General features: G+C 46.3%; 1 protein-coding gene across 18 annotated transcripts in view; it reads right to left on the bottom strand.

The window, feature by feature from the left end:
• LOC100123078 (octopamine receptor beta-2R) overlaps nt 1-19,505 on the bottom strand; it is a 176,998-nt gene that overhangs the window by 52,533 nt on the left and 104,960 nt on the right. For 3 of the 18 annotated variants that reach the window (XM_032600556.1, XM_031931271.2, XM_031931272.2), the window contains exons 1-2: nt 18,258-18,891; nt 6,509-6,550 (exon numbers count right to left, since the gene is read on the bottom strand). The exons of 12 other annotated variants lie outside the window; for them this stretch is intronic. The gene's annotated coding sequence lies outside the window, so the exon portion shown is untranslated. Of the gene's footprint in view, nt 1-6,508; nt 6,551-18,257; nt 18,892-19,505 lie in introns of those variants that run through there. 3 more of the 18 variants (XM_032600555.1, XM_031931269.2, XM_031931270.2) reach the window with 1 other exon arrangement.

Here is a 19,505-nt window from a genome sequence, read left to right as displayed (position 1 = left end):
CTTGATTAATATCAATAAACTATGACGCGAAACAGAAGCAGCCCGAATTTCGGCGAGTTTTCGCCAAATCCCGGAAAAGCAGCTCCGCTGACGCTCAATCCAAATCCGAGTCGTCCGATTATTGATAGCCGTCAGCTGTTCTCTCGGTCTCTATCTCTTGGCACTGGCGCGCGACAAGCTGTAGCTACACGCGCGCGAAACCGCGAGGAAGAGAGAGACAGTCAGCGCACAGCTTGAATTTGGACACTACGCGTGTCGTCACGGATTATTGTTATTTCGAGCGTTTGTCGAAGGCTGGCCGAATTATAAATCCCCTCCCCTTGACGCGCATCCTAACTTCAGAGGCAGAGGCTCTCTCGCTTATAGCTGTCCGCGATGTCGAATATTTTAATTTTAGAGCTTTCAGTTTCTCTACGATTTTTTATACACACACGCACGGCTCTCTTTGTTTACTTTTGTTTCTATCGTTGCCCCTACGTGCGTATAGTTAATTTACGAATGATAATGAAAATACGCGCGCGCGAGATTCAACATTGAATTGAATATTTTGTTTGGTAGAGTGAAAAACAACAGTGAGAATGAGAGAGGAGCTTTGTTTTGATGCCTCCGCGCACTACTGCAGTTCCGAACTTTTACCACTCACGAAAAATATCACATTTTTTCCTGGTTAATTTCGCGATTCATTTGCAATATTTTGTTTGCGTTTACAAGTATAAACATCCATTTCGCGCTTTGTAATAATTACGGGCTTTCGATTCCGCGTATAATAAAATTGGTTGCTTGAAAGGCCGCTTTTAGAATCAATGGAGAGCTTCAATTTACGATTTCGATACGTTCATCTATTGGTATTGAATCACGTATGTGTAGGATAAATATTTCATTGATGCGATTGTTGTTAATGCATCGACACTACACCTACGTGTTGCGACAATTTCGGATGAGGTAGTCCTTTATAAATAGTTCTTATGTAACGACTGATACGATGAAGTTTTATATCTGTGGGAATTTATTAATGTTTGACTAGTCTCTTAAGAGGGTGATTTAAACTCCGCGACGTTATTCATTTAGTTCGAACTTATTAATCATGCACGACCCGAAAACACATCGGTCTTTTCGAAAATTCAGCGAACACGGCATTCGCTTTGGGAAATCGATTTCGCGCGTTTTATCTACTTTGCAGCACTTTGAAGCGCGTCCATTTTATCAGTACGCGAGATCGATTATTTTCTAAATTGCATTCCCGGACGAAATCCTCCGTAATGGACTCGGAAATTAAAAGGACGTTTACTTCAAAGACCATATTACAACGTACAGCAAAAAAAGATCACAAAGACGAATAGGACGTCCCTCAGGTGAAATGCCTCGCGCCGATAAACCGCGCAAGGTACCGGCGGTCTTGCGCAGTTTCAAGGAAAAATTAAGGCAAAACTTCTCTCCACCTTTTTCCTTTACTTTCCACCGAGCGACGAGTAGTTTCGCCCTGACACACTGCTTTTTTGCTTTATCGCACACACATACACACAAGGGCGACACGAGTCTTGAACAGCAGCGCAAGTTTCGCGACGCTTTCGTGCGGTTATTCAATTAAACTTTCAGAAAAGACTCTCAGCCAAGTCCGCAGCTCCCACACCGGCTTATTAGGCGAAAAGGCGGAGATTAATCGAAATCTCGCAATACGCACACACGCGCGTAAAAAATCTCTCTCTACTCCCGCGCGCGCGTTTATCGCAAGCTCTTAACCCTTTTTCACTTCGCACCTATACACGTCGTGTGTATACGTACCCTCGAGAAAGTTATGCGCTTCCTTCCTCCCGCGGCTATATATTTTTTTCTTCGCCGCAACGTGTACACCGCAGCGAGTTAACGGGCAATTAATTAAGGCGAAATCGCCCCCGACACCGTAGGCGCTCGCGATAAAACTCGACTTTCTTAGCCGGTAATGACATTTCGCTGCGTCGGCGGCGGCGGCGTCGACTACTGCAGCAGCTCGTTTTGCAGTGTTGCTCTCTCTCTCTCTCTCTCTCTCTCTCTCTCTCTCTCTCTGAGGGCTCTTTCTTTTTTTAGACGCGGAAAATGAATTGGGTCGCCGCTTGATTTCGCCTATCCGATACGCTAGACTCGTTACGCCGAGCTTTAATTGCGTGTTCTTATAACGAGGTGTACTACACTGCACCTCGTCGTCGTTCCTTACGCATTGCTTCGCGCTTATAAACAACGAAGCGCGAGCGAATTCTCGGGCTGCGGCTTTATCCTATTATCTTAGCTTCTCCTCGTCTCTCTTGGTTCACCTCGACTCGCGCACACGTAAAGCTCGTCGAGATAAGCTGCTCTCGGTGTGTACTCCAAGACGGACTCTGGGAGCCGTTTTCGTCGCGAGAGCTTGTCCGTGCCGAACCAAGGCTAGCATCACCTGTCTCTCTTACTTTTTTTTCGTTCTTTTTTTCGTTGATAAAATGCGGCACAAGGCTCGTCGTAAACGACGAGGACGACCCTTTTCGCGCCGGTTGTCTTTTTTCATCTGGCACCGAGCTTTTACGCGCGCGAGTGGCGGATGCTGATGGTAATGAATCGCGATTTTTTCGTGGATATAGCGCGTCTGTGTGTATACATAGTACGAAAGTAACGATTGGTTTCTATATATTTTTGTTTTCAGAATATAACACAGCGTTGGTCTTCGAGTGTACAGCACGTACATCCCATGAATATTCCCTGGAAGAAAAGTAATCATTCCCCTTGATTTACCTCGACGCGGTCATTCCCCCTTATATCCGTCCGAAGCTTCGGCAGCAATGGAAGCTCACGGCCGGATAAACGAAAGCTCCCCATACCGCCACACCTCGTCCGTTTCGGCTTATTTCCGCAGCGCCGAACACCTTGCGGCCGGAAGTAAAAATAGCATCGCTGAAGGAAGAAACCACACGTGCGCGATAAATTTCCGCCGAGCTGATGCAGGTGCGAGCACATACCACAGTACAGCGATTCGCGATTCCGGAGAGCGACGGCCACGTTTTATTGTCTCTCAGATCAGTGGGAAGGATGAATCGTTGTATTTATAGCAGCGCCAGTGGATACGCACGATTGATTGGACGTATTTCTGGCCCCGAGATACGAAGGTGTCGTTGACTTTTATCGCGGCGGCATTGATGTAACGAGCATTGTTGACGGCGCTGTTTTCGCGTCTTCGTCCTCGAAGCTTCCGGCTCTCGAACGATCGATTTACGAATGCGCTAGTCGCAGGAAATTTGAAATATGAAAATAAAAACGAGGAGGTATCGCGGTAGCCGGCTCGAGCTCTTCCGAGAAAAGACACGTAGTATAACGCATGAGATTCTCGCTCGTAAATCTCGAGATTAGATAGAATCTTAACGTGTCTACTCTCGGGCCGGCTTTTTCGCGAGAGTCATCCTCGCGACTATGTGCGGTAAAATATTATATTTTAACAAATGCCAAAAAGCTCGCGGACCCCACCGGCGAAAATAGCGATTATTAATAATACACACACGCTCGCGAACATTGTCGGCTCTGTTCCACCGCGACACCGGAAGCTTCTCTCCGCAAAATGGAAATGGGAAATTCAAAGTCCGTCCGTGTGTACGTACGCGTACATGTGCGTGGCGCAGACTGTATGGCGTATATTATAGTTACGCAAAACAAGCCATCGCATTGTAGAGGGACTTGGGCGCTCTGCGCGCATTTGGCATCGGAGCCCGCCGCGCGCGGGTTTATATTGTTGTTATTATTATCGCCGCCTCTAAATTGATTTATTCCGCGCGTGCAGCTCGCCCATTCGAAAGCCCATTAGATGCTCGGTTGCCGACGTCTGTTACACTGTGTGTATGCAGTTTAGAGCCGCGAGATGGTTAGCTAAATGCGCGGCATTCGAATTTTTTTTCATTCAAGAGTATCGGAGGTATTGCGTTTCTACGGGCGAAATAAAGATTACATGGAAATTTTCCGGACGAGAAAAGCTCGCGCGCGCGCCCTAATCTCGGAAAGTACGGAGCCGACGAGGAGAGAGAAAAAAGGCAGCAAAAAACGGGAACAGAAAGTGAGAAAAGGCGGAATTTTCATGAATGATCGAAATAGGGAGGGAGGAAGAAAATGCAGAATATAACAATACAGAGTTGTGCACGACGAGGAAAGTTCGATAAATATTTCACGCAGCAGAGGACGAGCATCGAATTCGGCTATAAATAAATCGCGGAATTTTTCCAAAGGGGAATGACGAGTATAGTCGCGCGAGCACTGATTTGAATTGCTAAATCATCTATTTATATAATATATCGTGTGTATACCGGATCATTTCACGGCATTAATCTCCGGGATACACATCGCTTCGCTCTCGCACACTGCTCCTCTCGAATATCCCCCCTCTTATGATCGAAGAAAAACAAATTCATCCGACATCGCGTGTTGTGCTCTACAATTTTACGTCAGTCGTCTGCGGCGGTTAACGCGTGTACGCGTCCGTGTAAAAAATTAATACACGCATTAAAAAGATCGAACAGCCGGCTAAAAACGGCGAACACGTATAAAGATAAACAAAAACTCAAGCCAACTAGCATTAAAATTTAAAATAAACATTGCGCAAGCGGCTCTCTCGCGATATTTTCTAGTAAACACACGGAAAATCGTACACACATCGCATTTATTCGGAGTCACACAGCAATAAATATTTACCGCGCGCGCCTATTTCAGTCATAGCATGTACTTACGTACACGATAGCTCGAAAATTCTAATACACATTTCCACGATCCATCGCAGCATTGCTCATCGAGCCGAAGGGAAGAAAAGAAGCCGTTTTATCGGCACGTCACACATTCCGCCGATATAGAGCTAATCAAGAGGACGAACCCTCCGAGTCGTTCGCTCTCTCGGCGACGTATTAAATTGTCAGGTACACTCGCGCACACACACGTGTGTATCGATCGACGCGACGAGCTATTACCGGCTCCCGGGATTGCCGGCCACTTTACGAAAAAAAAGAAGAAGAAGCAGAAGCAGAGGAAAAGAGACGCGCCACTCTCTTATGAGCGACCTCGATGACGTGCGTACGCGGGCAATTTTCGGTGATCGATGTTGACTCTTCGGGAAAATGATTTTCGAGCGGACGCGTGGAGGGGGTCTAAGGAGGGGATTTCTTTTTTATGGGAGGAAGGCGTAGGTGCAGGTGATTATTTGTTTGCGTTGCGGATCGGCTTTGAAAGAATGTGTCTAATAAACTTCGTTAACGCGGAGCGCTTTTACGGAGGCAGTTAATTCTTCGCAGTAATAACGTCTTATCGGCGTTTCAGGTATTTCCAGAAGCGTATAATGCACGAAACGTAGCCGGTAAATCATAACGACGTTCGCGACGTAACCGAGGGATTATTATCAAGTCGTTGTGGGTGACGTAAGCATCGCTTTGAATTATGTGAAAATATCCGCGCTGCGGCTCTCGTGATACCGAGGAAAAAAAACGAGGACCCTATATACATGCATCCATGTAGAGACGTAAATTTCCCGATCGGCGGCAGAAGAAACCTTGGGATAAGAACTGCGCAAAGCTCTTTCTCTCTCTGCTGCACCCGAGGGCTGAGCTTAAAAGCTCCGCTAAAATGTTTGTAATCCCCGCTGCGTCTCTTTTTGAGCGATAAATGCTCCGAATAAACGAAGGAGTTTAATCGATGCCATTAGTGCTCGACTCTCGACCATCGATTCTTTTCGGACTCATACACTTGAGAGAGAGAGAGAGAGAGCAAACTCGAGGCGTTTGTTTTCATCAATCATTGATTAGGAGGTGATTTTTCAGCACGCGGGGATTCCTGAAGAACCGGTTCTCTCTCTCCCTCCCTCTCTCTCTCTCTCTCTCTCTCTCTCTCTCTCTCTCTGCGTTCGAAGGTAAATCAAAATTGATAAAGAGATTTTATCTGTTTTGATGTGCTTGAATAATGTAATTTCACGACGCGCTTGAATTCCGCTAATCGTATGCGCATGATATTCATAATTTAGTGCCGCGGATGGCATCGAACTTTGCGCTGATGCATATTAAACATTCTCTCTCTTCAGTATAAACGTAGGCAAGATATTTAACAAAATTAAAAATTCTTCTAATCACACGATGTTCCTTGTGAAAAAAGGAAGCCAGAGCCCAGAAATAAGATAGGAGAAAAAAAGGGAACGCAGTCGTCGCGGCGAAAAAATTCCGGCGCGAAGCAACCGTAAAGCATAAAGGCGCCTTCGTAATCTCGCCTCTCTCGTGCGAGAGAGCGAAAAAAATGCGCGCGACGAAATTCCTGCGCGGAATCGCCCCGATATATGAAAATTCTCCGAAAAGAGAACAAACATCTCTCGGCGTATATAGTAAGGGAGCGCGAATTTTTCCACGGGAAAATTGAAATTTTTACTGTTTTGTGGTAGCACAGCTCACGCTTGTAAAAATAGAGCTCGCGAGAGAAAGTTCCCTTTTCTTTGTACGTCGTATGCATCGCAAAAGAATATCGCGAGCCAACTTTGTACAGTACTCACATGCGGTGGAGTTTCGATTGACGGAGTATTTGCGACACTTACCTGGAACAGAAAGAAAAATTGTACGTTAATATCGCAGTGTGAGGAAAAAAAGGTCGGGCGAGTTTCCCGAAATCGTCGTTTTTCGGATATTTCAGCGAAAGTTCGTAGTTAATAAAGCAACTAAAAATAACGGTAGCACCAAACACTTCGCCTCGGCGAACTTTCCTCGAGAGAGTCCTTCGGCAAAGTATACGAGATGAATGCATCGCATACTTTCGTAATTCATCAAACTTGCTATATTAATTATCAGCGTCAAAGTGACTCTAAAAAATGAAGGTTCAGAGACTCTCGCTGCATTAATTTTCGAATATAAACGCGATTCTTTCAACCTCAGCCGCTGCTGCGCACAGGTATGCGACAAACACATTTCAACGCGCAAACTTTCCGAGCCAGCGCTGCTGCATCGGGCGACTTTATCTCCGCAGCGGCGAGCCTCCGAATTGGGTCACCCTTTCGCTGAATCAACCTGAATTTTTACACTCAAGAGTGCGAGAAAGCTAGAGAAAATAATTCCTCGTATCGTCTTATCACGCGGTAATTCGACGCTTTCGTCGGCTGGAAAATTTTAAATTTCAAATCAGCTCTTTTTTATTTCCAGAAAACTATATCAACCGCGCACACACGACGCAGATCATCAACGTCTTCGTCAGCGACGTCGTAGACTTGCTATATATCGATCGCTCGACGAGAGCGCCGTTATTATTAGCGGCACGATCGTTGAAAATAGCCGACCATGTGTGTCTGTGTCGCTGCGCTACACGCTGACGTTCTCAATGAAACGCCGCGAGGAGAGAGAGACTACACACGCGTAGCGCACGTGGGGCGAATCTATATAAATAGGGGGACACTTTGATGCGCGATCGTCGATGCTTCTTCAGGGATGGGGTTCGGATTTAGTTTTCGCTGCTTTAATTATAACCTTATACATCGGAATTAAAATTCATTAGCGCGAGAGTTTTCGTCGTATACACACACACGCGACTATTATTAAACACAAACGAGACGAGGAATTATTCCGCGTGTAACGAGAAAAGTTCCACTCTAATTGACTTGAATTATTAGCAGAAGCGCTGAATTACGTAAAAGCCATCGCTCGCCGGCGTGTGTACATGCGCTTGTTTTCTGAATGTACACAGTGGAAACTCTGAAAGAGAGAGAGAGAGAGAGAGAGAGAGAGAGAAAATATCGTGTTTATTAAATATAATCGGATAAGTTTGTGTCAACGCCGTGCGCGCGCGCGACGCGGCCCATTATGACTTTAATAATACAAACTACTACTACCACATCCCGCGGTAAAATACGTCAGGCGCCGGGGCTTTTCAAACTCGTCGCTGCGCGCGAACTTGTTTATGAACATCAGCCCCTTGATATATAATTTAGCGAATAGATATTACAAGGGCTGTGTATGAATTATACGTCTTTAATTCCAGCGCGAAAAAAGAGCCGCGAGAGCGATACTTTCAATCAGAGTGAATTAGACGAAGCTATCATTTTCGCCTTAAAAAGAAAGCTATCTCACGGCGCACAATGACGTATGCGTCGGATTCACGTGAGACCGTGGTCGCGCACGCAATCCCGGCGTTTTTCATCCCCTCTGATGCCTTGTATTCTCGGTCTATAAATTTTCCGCTGTAAAAAAGGTGTATATCGCTAGCTGATGGATAATACTTTAGCCGAAATAGTAATTTCGAATTTCCCGCGAGTGTGCGTAACGAAGAAGAAAAGAGCGAAATAAGGGGCACGTAACACGGCATCAGGCATCGGCGTCAATTAGCGCTGTCAAAGCAATCCGCATGGATTATCGGTTCGACATAAAAACTTCTGTAACGCGCCAGCGACTTTCCCACCCTATCCGAAGGCTCTGTGTATAGGTACGGCGTACACAGCGAGAAGGGCTTCGATCTCTCTCCGCGCATTATAGCTATATATATATAAAAGCAGCGAATGGCTTTTATCGGCCTCGAGTCGACTGTATATCTACTTATCAGCGGCAATTTTTTTCCTTTGGCCACAGACGATCGGCCGGTAATCTTATTCGTCTCGCGCGTTGGGAGAGTTTTTTTTTTCGCCGCGCAGTCCTGGAGGTGCCGTTTCTTTTGTCCGTGCCGGTTGTGAAATGCCGCTGCGGTCACCTTTGACACACACGCATCTCGGGTTACCGAAGCGACTACGTGCAGTGAATATTTTCGATGTATTATGATGATGTTTTGCGGTATTTTTGGAGGCGAGGGAGTGTCAAAAGTGTGTTATTGCGGTAATTTAATCTTCGGAACCTGGTTGGTATATCTAGTTTGGTTAAAAGTTGAGAAAAAATATCGATTGATAGACGACGGAGAAACTTCAAAGGAAAACTGAAGGGTGGATCGCGCGTCTACTTATCTCGGTTTTCGTGTCACCCTTGCAGTTATCGCGCACAGTTTTTTTTTACTACGATGCGATAGTCCTCCATCGATTTTTCAAGTTCACTGCGCGTAGGCGAGACTTTTACGAGGCTACCTTTTTTGATGCATCGAGCGATAATTAACAGAAGCTCCTCGGACTATATACATTGTAGTCGAGGGAAAAGTTGGAGAAGAATGAAAATTGATCGGCATCGAGGTATAAATATCGAGGAATTTAATTAAAAAAAATGTAGGGTATACACTCCCTTGGGGCATTTCTAATTCCGCGATCACGGTATAGATTCTCGGTATAAACAAACGACGCAGCGGCCAATTTATATTTTCGAGGCCTGAAAAACTGATCGACCCGCGTGGCTTCATTCATCGCATTGTAACGCAGACATAACAAGGAAAACTTCTCTCTCTCTCTCTCTCTCTCTCTCTCTCTCTCTCTCTCTCGATGTAAACAGTGGCGCACACGAGGCATGTCAATAATCGAACACTACACTTACACCGATGTATCCGTATAAATAAACCGTGTACACACGCAGATAGAACTCCTTCGTTATAAAACAATTTGAGCTCTACGCAAGCTCAGCTCTGAAATTGCTATACGACCGCAGGAGAGAGAGAGAGAGTGAGAGAGAGAGAGAGAAAGAAAATCAATCGCTCTGCTCTCTCTCTCTCTCTCTCTCTCTCTCTCTCTCTCTCTCTCTCTCTCTCTCGCTAACCAACTTCGTATCGCAATTCCTTTGCTGCAATTTTCTCTCCTTATCAAGCTCCTGTCTCTCCATACCGCTGTTGTTTTCAGCGTATCTTCGCGCGTACACGTGCCGCAGCGATTCGGGTAGCGCGTGTTTGAACTGGCGCGATGTCGGACACGTGTGTGTCTTTCACAGCTGTAATCGCGTTGATTTGATTGTTGCGGCTTTTTTCTTTCTTTTTGGCTTGCGGATGCTGTCGTTGATGAAGCGAGTGTTCGAGGATATTGTTATCGGGCTGCGTTGGAAAAAATGCCCGATAGCAGCAAACTGAGCATCGCTGATGGGAAAGGTGAGGAATCTCGATACTGTAAAATAGCAACGATTTTCCCTGGTATTCCGAGCTTAATGTAATAGCTGCGAAGAGGATTAAAATGATATCCAATATCAGTGAATTTGCATTCTTCGGTCTTGGTTTTAATTTAACATCAAGGAAAACGTTATTTTTAGATCAGCGACGGTGAGAAAAATTGATCAATGTAACTATACTCGGCTGACTCCTTTACACTCCTTGATACACAACAAAAAACAGTATATCCATAACGAAAAACCCGCAGCTCTCTCTCATATACGAAATTTTCGCGCAGTAGCGTCACACCGTCGGCTCGGATTTCGGACTTTACGAGGAAATATCGCACACGCCCTCTCGTCAGCGCTGCGCCGAATCGATTTTTCTCTCCCGAGCACGTGTGCTCTGTGCCTCTCTCTTCGTATACATGTATCTACGTACGTGCACAAGAGCGTTCATACGAGGCGGCCGTTCGATCGGGTTATTTATAACGGGACTGACGTTATTTTTTCCGCTCTTCTTTTTATTCTCTGCATAACGTACATACATGTACAAAAGAAAAAAAACGATCCTGGTTTTGGTCTTCATCGAGAGCTATCCGCGTTGTATACTGTTCAACGGAGATTCAACAGAGACTTGGAAATCTCCTCACGGCATACACACAGCATAGCTCGGAATCGCGGAAGTGCAGCAGCTGCCAGGGCTCTGATATCTCGCTTTCAATTATACGCCGCCGCGCGAATGGCGTATACGTGTACGAGAGGCGATCAAAACAAAGAGCAGACGCAGAACTGCACTGCTGTGAAGCGAAGCGTGTTTGAGAGAGACTTGGAAGTCTGCGGTGTTTCTTTTAGCGATAATTCATGAATTTTTAGGAGACGCCGTGTGTAATTTATCGTGGACTCGATCGTAATTAGAGAAGTGGAAAGAGCCGACGTGCTCGATACCGATGCTGCGCGGACGCGCTGGAACTGGTTCGAGCGAGAATTCATGTCATCAATCTTTCGCCGCGAGGTAGAGGAGGGAATTATTCAATTCGGAAAATCAATTTTTCACTCCCGACGCGTCGGCCGCCGCGATTATTTGATTTCCTATTTTCGCCGGGGCCCTGTGTAAAGTGCTTCGCATAATGGCCGCCTTAAGTGTGCAAATTGAGATGAACGAATCCTTATCAAAGCAGCTCTCGATCTCCTCTCGAGTACATACGCAAAGAAGGTTATGCTCGAGCCTCCGGTATAACAATCATCGCAGACGTAATGCGCGTGTACACACTTGATTTATCAATGCCGCGATACGCGTGCGGCCTATTACACACGCGTATTTTTTCTCGACGAACAATCGATTACACGACTCGAGCCTCGTGGATTTCTTTCGCAATCACACGCATATAGTCGAGAGCTATACGCAGCGATCGAGTGCTTATGACGAATTAATCAGTCGTCAATTAGCGGCGTTTGTCAATGAACGCGAGCCGCGCCGTCGTCGCGAGGCAGAATTCATGCGATGTTGATTTAGCAATTAACTAATTAATCATCGAGCGACTGTTATCTGCAGATGCACACGCGCACGTGCTCGCGGCGGCGAAAGAAAGAAAGAGAAAACGGACGGAAGAACTTTATCGCAATGTGCGTCGCTTCTGACATGTGTTTTTTTCACACTTTCACCGGCCTGTGTACGGACAACGCGTAGGAGCTCGAATTTGAAAAAAAGGCACTTCCGCCGACGTATTCAAACGATATTTTTCTTGCTTCGCGCATAAACAATGCGGACGCGGGGGGAACTATTACCCGCGAAAATCCCTGAAAACGTCCATTATCTCTCGGAGCTTGAGCTTTTTTCTCCTCCTCTCCCTCTCGGTGATCTCCCGATAAAACGACGGACGACATTATAAAGCGAGGGCGTTCGACTTTTATTCGCAGGAGAGCGATAAGCTTGCGGGGTTTTGGAGATTTGGATACACGCCGGGGGTGACACGTGTTATGGGGGAGGGACGATATTTTTATTCCGAGAGCCGCGAAAAAAATGCGGTTCTCTGTGGTCGCGACGTCTAATTCCGTCGTCGAATAAGTGACTCATCTAGCGTCGCTTTTATTTCAATCGGAGACGATAACTCTCTTAACAAATATAACCGAGGCGCGAACGGTCGGGAGTTGAAAAAATTTAATTTCGTCGCGAATAATTCGGATTTATTTTTTCCTCGCGCGGAAGCTCTATTTTCGTACGCCCCGTTTTTCATCTTAATGCGACGTGCTTGAATTTTTTAATGATCGATTATTGGGTGGGATCCAATAACATTCACTTTTCGGAGATTATTTTTAGTCGATCATACGCATTTTTCTCAAACGGTATCGTCGGATAGACTTATGATTAGTCGCTATGCAGCAACATGCAAACGGATATTTGCCTGATATGTATATAGCGAACGTATAAAATCAATACGGCAATGAGCGCTACACTTGATCAATAAAGATGTCGTACAAGTTTAATGCACATTATTGATATAACCTCGAAAAATTTCAAGTAAATAACTGAAATGCCGGCTATTAGTATGCGCGAGGCTCTCGCTGCGCATTTGCATACGAGTAGCATTTTTACTCTCAAGTTTCGCGTCAACATAACGTAATATAATCATCCAATATGCGATTACGCAAAAAAAACACAATAAATTTCGAGCTGAACAAACAAGGTGAAAGTTAAACACACTTCAACGCCAATCATCTCGACGCTCGAGAGTATAAAACGGATTCATCTTCGCCGGCTCGTTGAAGCAACGACACACACAAAAGCGGCAATACTATACTGCGCACGGCAAGGCAATCGCTTACAAATATCACCGAGAAAATCTCCTTTCATTACCCTCTCGCGACATTGAGCGCGAATCGCGTTTCTCGACAATTGAATCCGATAAGAATCGCCGTCTTTCTCGCGCCGCCAAGGGGGTATGTATATAAAAGATAGCATCGACCGCGCGCGCGCGCGCGCGAAAAGGGGTGAAATAAAACGTTCCCGTATTGCCCTTACTCTGCATCCGCTTTATGGGAAACGAGAGAGAGAGAGAGAGAGAGAGAGAGAGAGAGAGAGAGAGAGAGAGAGAGAAATGCCGCTATATCACTCGAGCTTTTAACGGCAGATAAACAAACGTCGAGCTTGATTAACTCGAGGATCTCAGCCTTGGAGGGATCTCAGCCTGATGCGCAGTCGTAAAGCGCCTGAGGACGTATTTTCGTCGGGATGAATTCGGCTCGCGTTGATGAGCAATCCGTAGATCGTCGTAAATATTTTTGAATCGCGGATCAGAGCTTTTATTAGCGCGAAACGCGTGAAACACACGAGGATAGCATTTAGCGACTTACGAAGAAACTTGACAATTAGTCAAATCAAATCCACTCAAAACAACGGTATACACACTCGAGGAAACGCATATTGTCGCGGAGCTATACTTTTACAGCTTGTTTACTTGCCCGCGGCGGCGCGAGTGCATCAGCGCGATAAAACATCAAAGAGCTTTCGCGGTCGAATAATATAAAAGTCGAGAAGCTCTGCGCGGAACGTGCGGAGTTCGAATTCGCCCTCCATACCCGAAACTCGTAAATTTTTACTTATGCCCCCGTGATGACATTTTCAGGCGCGCAATAAAACCATTTGCGGCGTACATTTCCGTCATTGAACGTTCGAGGATATTCTCTCTCTCTTGTGCACTCGATTTTATTCCAGCAGCGCATCGCGGAGAGGACGAACTCATTAGCCGGATGCGTGCGTGGGCGTGTAGCTATATTTGCGGGCAAGGATATTTTATATCGGCTTCGAGACGAGCATGTTTAGCGTCTTTCTTCGAAATATCGTCGAACGTGCATCACTGCGAATTTAAAGATCTTTCTCTCGGTTTATTTTTGCAACTCTGCGGTCGCTCTGTGATTCTCGTCGGCCAAGCGTATTTGTCACGGAATTAGGCGCTACAGATGAATTCGCGGAAATTATTTTTGGGATCATATTTATAAATAAACAAACGCGGTATAGGCCAAAGCCGTGGACGAGAGAAAAAAATACTCGCACGGAGTGAGCTATAATACAGCGAGAGGGTAGCAACGCGGAGAGTAATCTTTTATTTACGCGGCGACTGCATATGGCGAGTAATGAAAGAAAATTTTACGAGCGACGCGTTAAGTTCCGCGACGAGCTTTGTGATGCGGCCGCGCGCGTTTATTTAATAATGTGTAGAGAGAGAGAGAGAGAGAGAGAGAGAGAGGGGGGAGGGAGAGACTTAGGACTCCGGGCATTAAACGCGCGGTATGTAAATTTTATGCAACTGCTTTATTTTTTTCTCTCTCTATCTCCGCGTATGGCGATGAATAATTATTAAATAATTTTTATAATTAATTTTCGTGCTCTCGCTCGGACGCCGCTATCGTCGAGGCTCGTGTGAATCAAGGCGTCGCTGCACACACGTCACCGGAGCGTAATGATGAATTTGGGACTTTCACGAATGAACGTATTTGACGCAATGCGATAACTTTTTTGTCGTCACGACTTGGTTTCTTATTCGAATTGCCGATAAGTGATAGACGTATTGTAGACAAATAATTCTAATCGACACAACTGTTACGTACGACAAAATGTTTTCTATTCGTTATCACCGATTCATTGAAAAAGAAGCAAAAATCCACCCACGCGAATCTCCAATTAATAAAAATTCCGCCAATCGAGTCTAATTAAAGGCGAGAGTTCACGAGAGGGCACACATGCGACAATACGCGCACGCAATATCCATTACCACGTGCGCGCGAGAGTTAATAAAAAAAAAACGACGATCGCCGAGAGGAAGAAAAAGAGGAGCTAAAGCTAAGGATAAACCCGAGGATTAGAGGACGACGACGACGACGATCGCAGGGGAGGAGAGTAAGGACTGACAGCGGGGCGCCGAGGAAAAGTCGCTGATCACGCTGTAATTTTTTTCTCTTTTTTTGAAATTGCGGCCAATTCGCGCTTCAATTTAGCTCCAGAAGTTTTTTCGCGCGAAATATACACGCGCGGTTTTAATTCCCGAGGAATCATAATTTCTAATTTGCAGAAAACAAGCGCCAGAGCGAGAGCGACATACAGCAGCAGCTGGACTTTTTCAATTATATACCCCCGTGAATGAATTCGCATATCGTCTCCGTCTCGGGCGCTTTCGGCGCCCTCGACTCCAACTCGTGCTCAAATCTCACCCTCGTTAGAAATCGCCCTTTCCTCCCCCCCCTAGTTGCACAATATAATATTTTTCCTCCGAAACGCCAGACATTGTTTTACCCGCCGCTAAGCCGCCTGATTCACCAGCAGAGACTGATTATCGAGTAATGGGAGTTACAGTGTATGCAGTTGGAATTTCAATTTCAAATGCAATTTTTCGCGCCCGCGAGCCACGATGGAACAGTGAGTTCGCAACTACATTGTCTCTCTCGAGCTATTTCAACGCGCGGAGAGAAAATAATTTCGCTTGTTTTTCGAATATCCCAGATAAAAGTCGCGCGGAATGCAAGCTCCACGCGCAGGCTAAGCGGAAAAAATAATTCACCAGCGTTTTCTTATCGCTCGGGGTAGGTCGTCGAGATTTATGATTTCTCCCGCAGCGTAAAAAAGGGGATTTTTTTCAAAAATAAATTCCCAACGCATCAATTAGCTCGCATCCGTCAAAAGCAGATTGTCGCTGGGTCGTAAAATCCATATAATTAGACACTTCGATCACAGGCGCACTCGGGCTCGACTATCGCGGGCAAATAAACTCCGCCGCGCTGTCATTAGCATCCAAACGGCAGATATAAAGAATGAACGCATATCCAGTGAATAACTCGCTCGCTCGCCTGCAAATCAATGAAACGTCGAGTTATACATCGTTACGTGCTCTTTCGCGCATCGGCCGATATCGAGAGAGTCAGATACACGCATCGGACATATTAAACCGCGCGCGACAAACGAGAAAATTTCGAGAGATTAATAAATATACTCGGACACGTGTGTGCGTTCCAGCTGATATTACATCACGTGGCTCTCTCTCGCTTTATATTATACGTATTTCCTCCTATATCCTCTCTCTCTCTCTCTCTCTCTCTCTCTCTCTCTCTCTCTCTCTCTCTCTCTCTCTCTTGCCGGCGGCGGCGGCTACTATGCTGCACACACGCGCGCGTCGGTCACGTATCTCGAGAATGCGCTGGTGTAGAGGAAGGGCGAGCAAAAAATGAAAAATTACCGGGGGAGGGAAGTGTGCTGCCCGGATGATGAATAAGCCGAGGGAGAACTGCTGGAGGAGTTCCGTGTTCCGTGCGTGTGTGTACTATATTGAAAATCGGATCGCGTTTTATTATTCAAAAGTATAGACGAGGACGATTGATCGGTCGACTGCAATTTCGTCGGGTGTAACTATTTTCGTTTCGCGATAGATGGAACAGAGTTTATTAATAAACAAGCTCACCGTACGTGTGTGTCGTATTTTTATTTGTGCGTCAGCAATTAAAATTTCCCGACAAACGCGTGTTTACACATCGCGCAGCTCATCAGACGCGACGAGGTCTAATTTAAGTGCACGAAACTATAAGCTTACACCGATTTTAGCGCACAATTTAAATATGTATTCGATGAATAATGAGCCAGCAGGCGCATACGTGCGCGCAAACAGATTTGCATTTAGCCGGCGAACGCGCGTAATTTAAAGACACACACACACGCGATACATACACGATAGCCCATAAATTCGTGCTTTTTTCAAGTTCACTCGCTCGTCCGCGAATCTTCCGACGCGCGGTATTTTCTCGCTATAAAGTATACGAGCTTTGTTCTCTCGATACATACATATTTTACCTGCTCTTCGAGCGAAGCTTCTGGCTGCGGTTTACAGGATGGAATATCATCTCGTCCGCTGTATTTTCGTTTGCCACGAATATACAGTCATTTCGTTTGGTTTTTTTTTCGCCAAATCGACATCGGCGACAGCGTGCGGCAAAGAGCCGTCTTTAAATAAACACATTCATTCGCGGGGCATGATTTCAAAATAAAAGCTTTTCCCGCGCGCGCGACGTCCGAAACTATTTCATCCCAAGGTGATCGTCATAAATCGCCGCCGGTCGCTATCCCCCACGAAAATAACTATAAGACGAGGAAAAAAAGAGCGAGCCGTGGAATAATCCGCTCGGTTTCGTCTAATAAATAAAATTTATACAAAGAACGGAAGCACACACCGGAGATTAAAATACCCCCGCGGGTTTTTTTTTCTTCTTCTTGACACCTGCGTCACGGTTCGGATGCTTTTTTTACGCGCGAATTCTCAGTACACGTCGCGAGGAGAGAGAAAAAAGGAAGAGTGTGCAGCACGTCAACGCGATAATTGCCCACTGCTGATTTTTGCGACAGTCATTCGTGATGAGAGTAGGGGGAGAGAGAGAGAACGGGATGATTCATTATTATGCGGACGGATCGTAAACCGGAACGTGTAAATCTTTAATGAACTCGCACGCTCGCGCTCGCCTCGTAATTTTGCGTGCGATGAAAATGCCAGTGAACGGGCTGTTGATATGAATTCATATAGGCGTGGGAATTTCTCCCCTTTTTTCCATGCCGATTCTAACCAACATCTGTAGCTCTCATTCGCGAAGTCGACTTGTATTGTATAACATTTTACAGCCATGTAACACACACATACACACAAAAAGAAAAACACAAAGGCTATAACTATATACACAATGGCAAGCTGGCGCGTGTGCAGCGCTATGAACATAATACCTGTCGCACACACGGCCGTACACAATCATCCTAATCACCGATTCGCGCACAACAATCCAATTCGCCGTGAGCGTCGCTATATAATAAAAAAAGCGCTGCCGCGGGCGTAAATACGGAGGCATTGTTGCCGCTGGAAATGGGATGTGTGATTAAAGGAGAAATAAACGATTGATAAGGTTGTACATTACAACCTAAAAATGACGACACACTGGAAATTGAGTCCGAGCACGTTCGAGCGTATAGACACTTGTACACCCCGGGGAAAAGTATCTCCTTCCCCCGGCGGGAAAGTAAAAGAAAGCGTTACTATTCAAAACGACACACGCACGGTTACTCACTGCCTCGCGCGCGTAAGATTCCAGCCACGATTTTCACTCGATCTAACAAGAAGAGCCGGCCGCCTGTGTAGTATCATCGCACACACAGACACACAAAGCGAGAGAAGCCCCCTTCAGCCTTCCTCCCCTCCACACACACACACACACACACACAGACACAGAGAAAAGCTCGGGTCCGAAACTTACTCAAAGCTCTCTCCCTCTCCTCTCGAGGATTTTATTCCACGTCCACGGGCGATTTCCGCAATTCTCCGGCGCGCACACAACAAGCGACACAAACTTTCCCGACTCACTGGCTTCTTCTTCTTCTTTCCCTTCGCGCGCAGGGAACGACGACGACGATAATAATAACAACGATCGCCGGCGTTCTCACTATATACGCGACAGAGTAGCTCTCCCTCGGCAGATTACTACTTACTACCGTGCATGTACTACTACTTCACAATTCACTCGGCCGACAACACAACAACAGCCGTCACATCTTCCCTCGCACTCTCTGCAGGGCAGTCGCTGGCGATCAGCATCGGGAGGGCCGGTCGCTCTGGCAAGCCTTGAACTTGCACTTCGCCGCCGAGGGATTCGAGTGTAGGGTAAAGAAAAAGAAACGGTAAGCTCGCACTCTCTCAGCTGAACGGAGGCCGCCAGGGGGGCGAGAAGATCTTCGCCGACATCGGGACACCTTTGTTGCGTATACTGTCCGTTGCCGTGTATACTTCCCGACCTATAGCGCAGGGGATTGAAAGGGAAGAGACGAGAGAATGAGAGAGTATCGAGTGCGCGACCGCTCGGTACGGTCAGCCGCGAGTGACTGACTACTGCTCGAGGCTTGACTGACTGTACGGCGCGCGTGTGTGCGGGAAGAGAGAGAGAGAGAGAGGGAAGAGACACGCGCGCGCGCGCACTCAGGAGTGGGAGGGTGGGAGAGAGAAGGACTGTACCTATATAATACTCGCGGCGACTTCTTCTTCTGATGCGCCGTGTGTGTAGGGTTGACTATTTCGAGTGTGCGCCGCTTTCGAGATAGACGACTCTGACGTACGCGGGGATTTTTCGACTTTTTTTTGGGGAGGAATGCTCGTTGATATTCCTTTGGTTTTTCGCGCAGTGTCTATGCGCCGGCGAACTGAAATTATTCGCGAGGCTATTTTTAGCGGCGAAATTGTCTAGCGGCGCGAGGTTACGTCACGATAGCAGCTAGTGTAATAATGATAAAAAATGAAACATTTGCGCGGAGCGCGTCTTTGAAATAGCGCTAATGGGAATCGTATACACGTGATTACGGCTCATTATCGTAACAAGCGGAGTTTGTAGTCGCGATAAGATAATTGTTTGTAAATATAACCTACTGCTCAGTTCTGACTGATCAGTCGTTGAAAGGAGTTTGCAAGGCTGGCGAATAATGCTCCGTCCCTTAACGAGCGACTTGCAGAGCTT

Source organism: Nasonia vitripennis, chromosome 5 (assembly GCF_009193385.2).
Source record: "Nasonia vitripennis strain AsymCx chromosome 5, Nvit_psr_1.1, whole genome shotgun sequence".
Taxonomy (NCBI): Eukaryota; Metazoa; Arthropoda; class Insecta; order Hymenoptera; family Pteromalidae; genus Nasonia; species Nasonia vitripennis.
The sequence above is the reverse complement of the archived record's forward strand: the minus strand, read 5'-3'. Positions and strand labels throughout refer to the sequence as shown.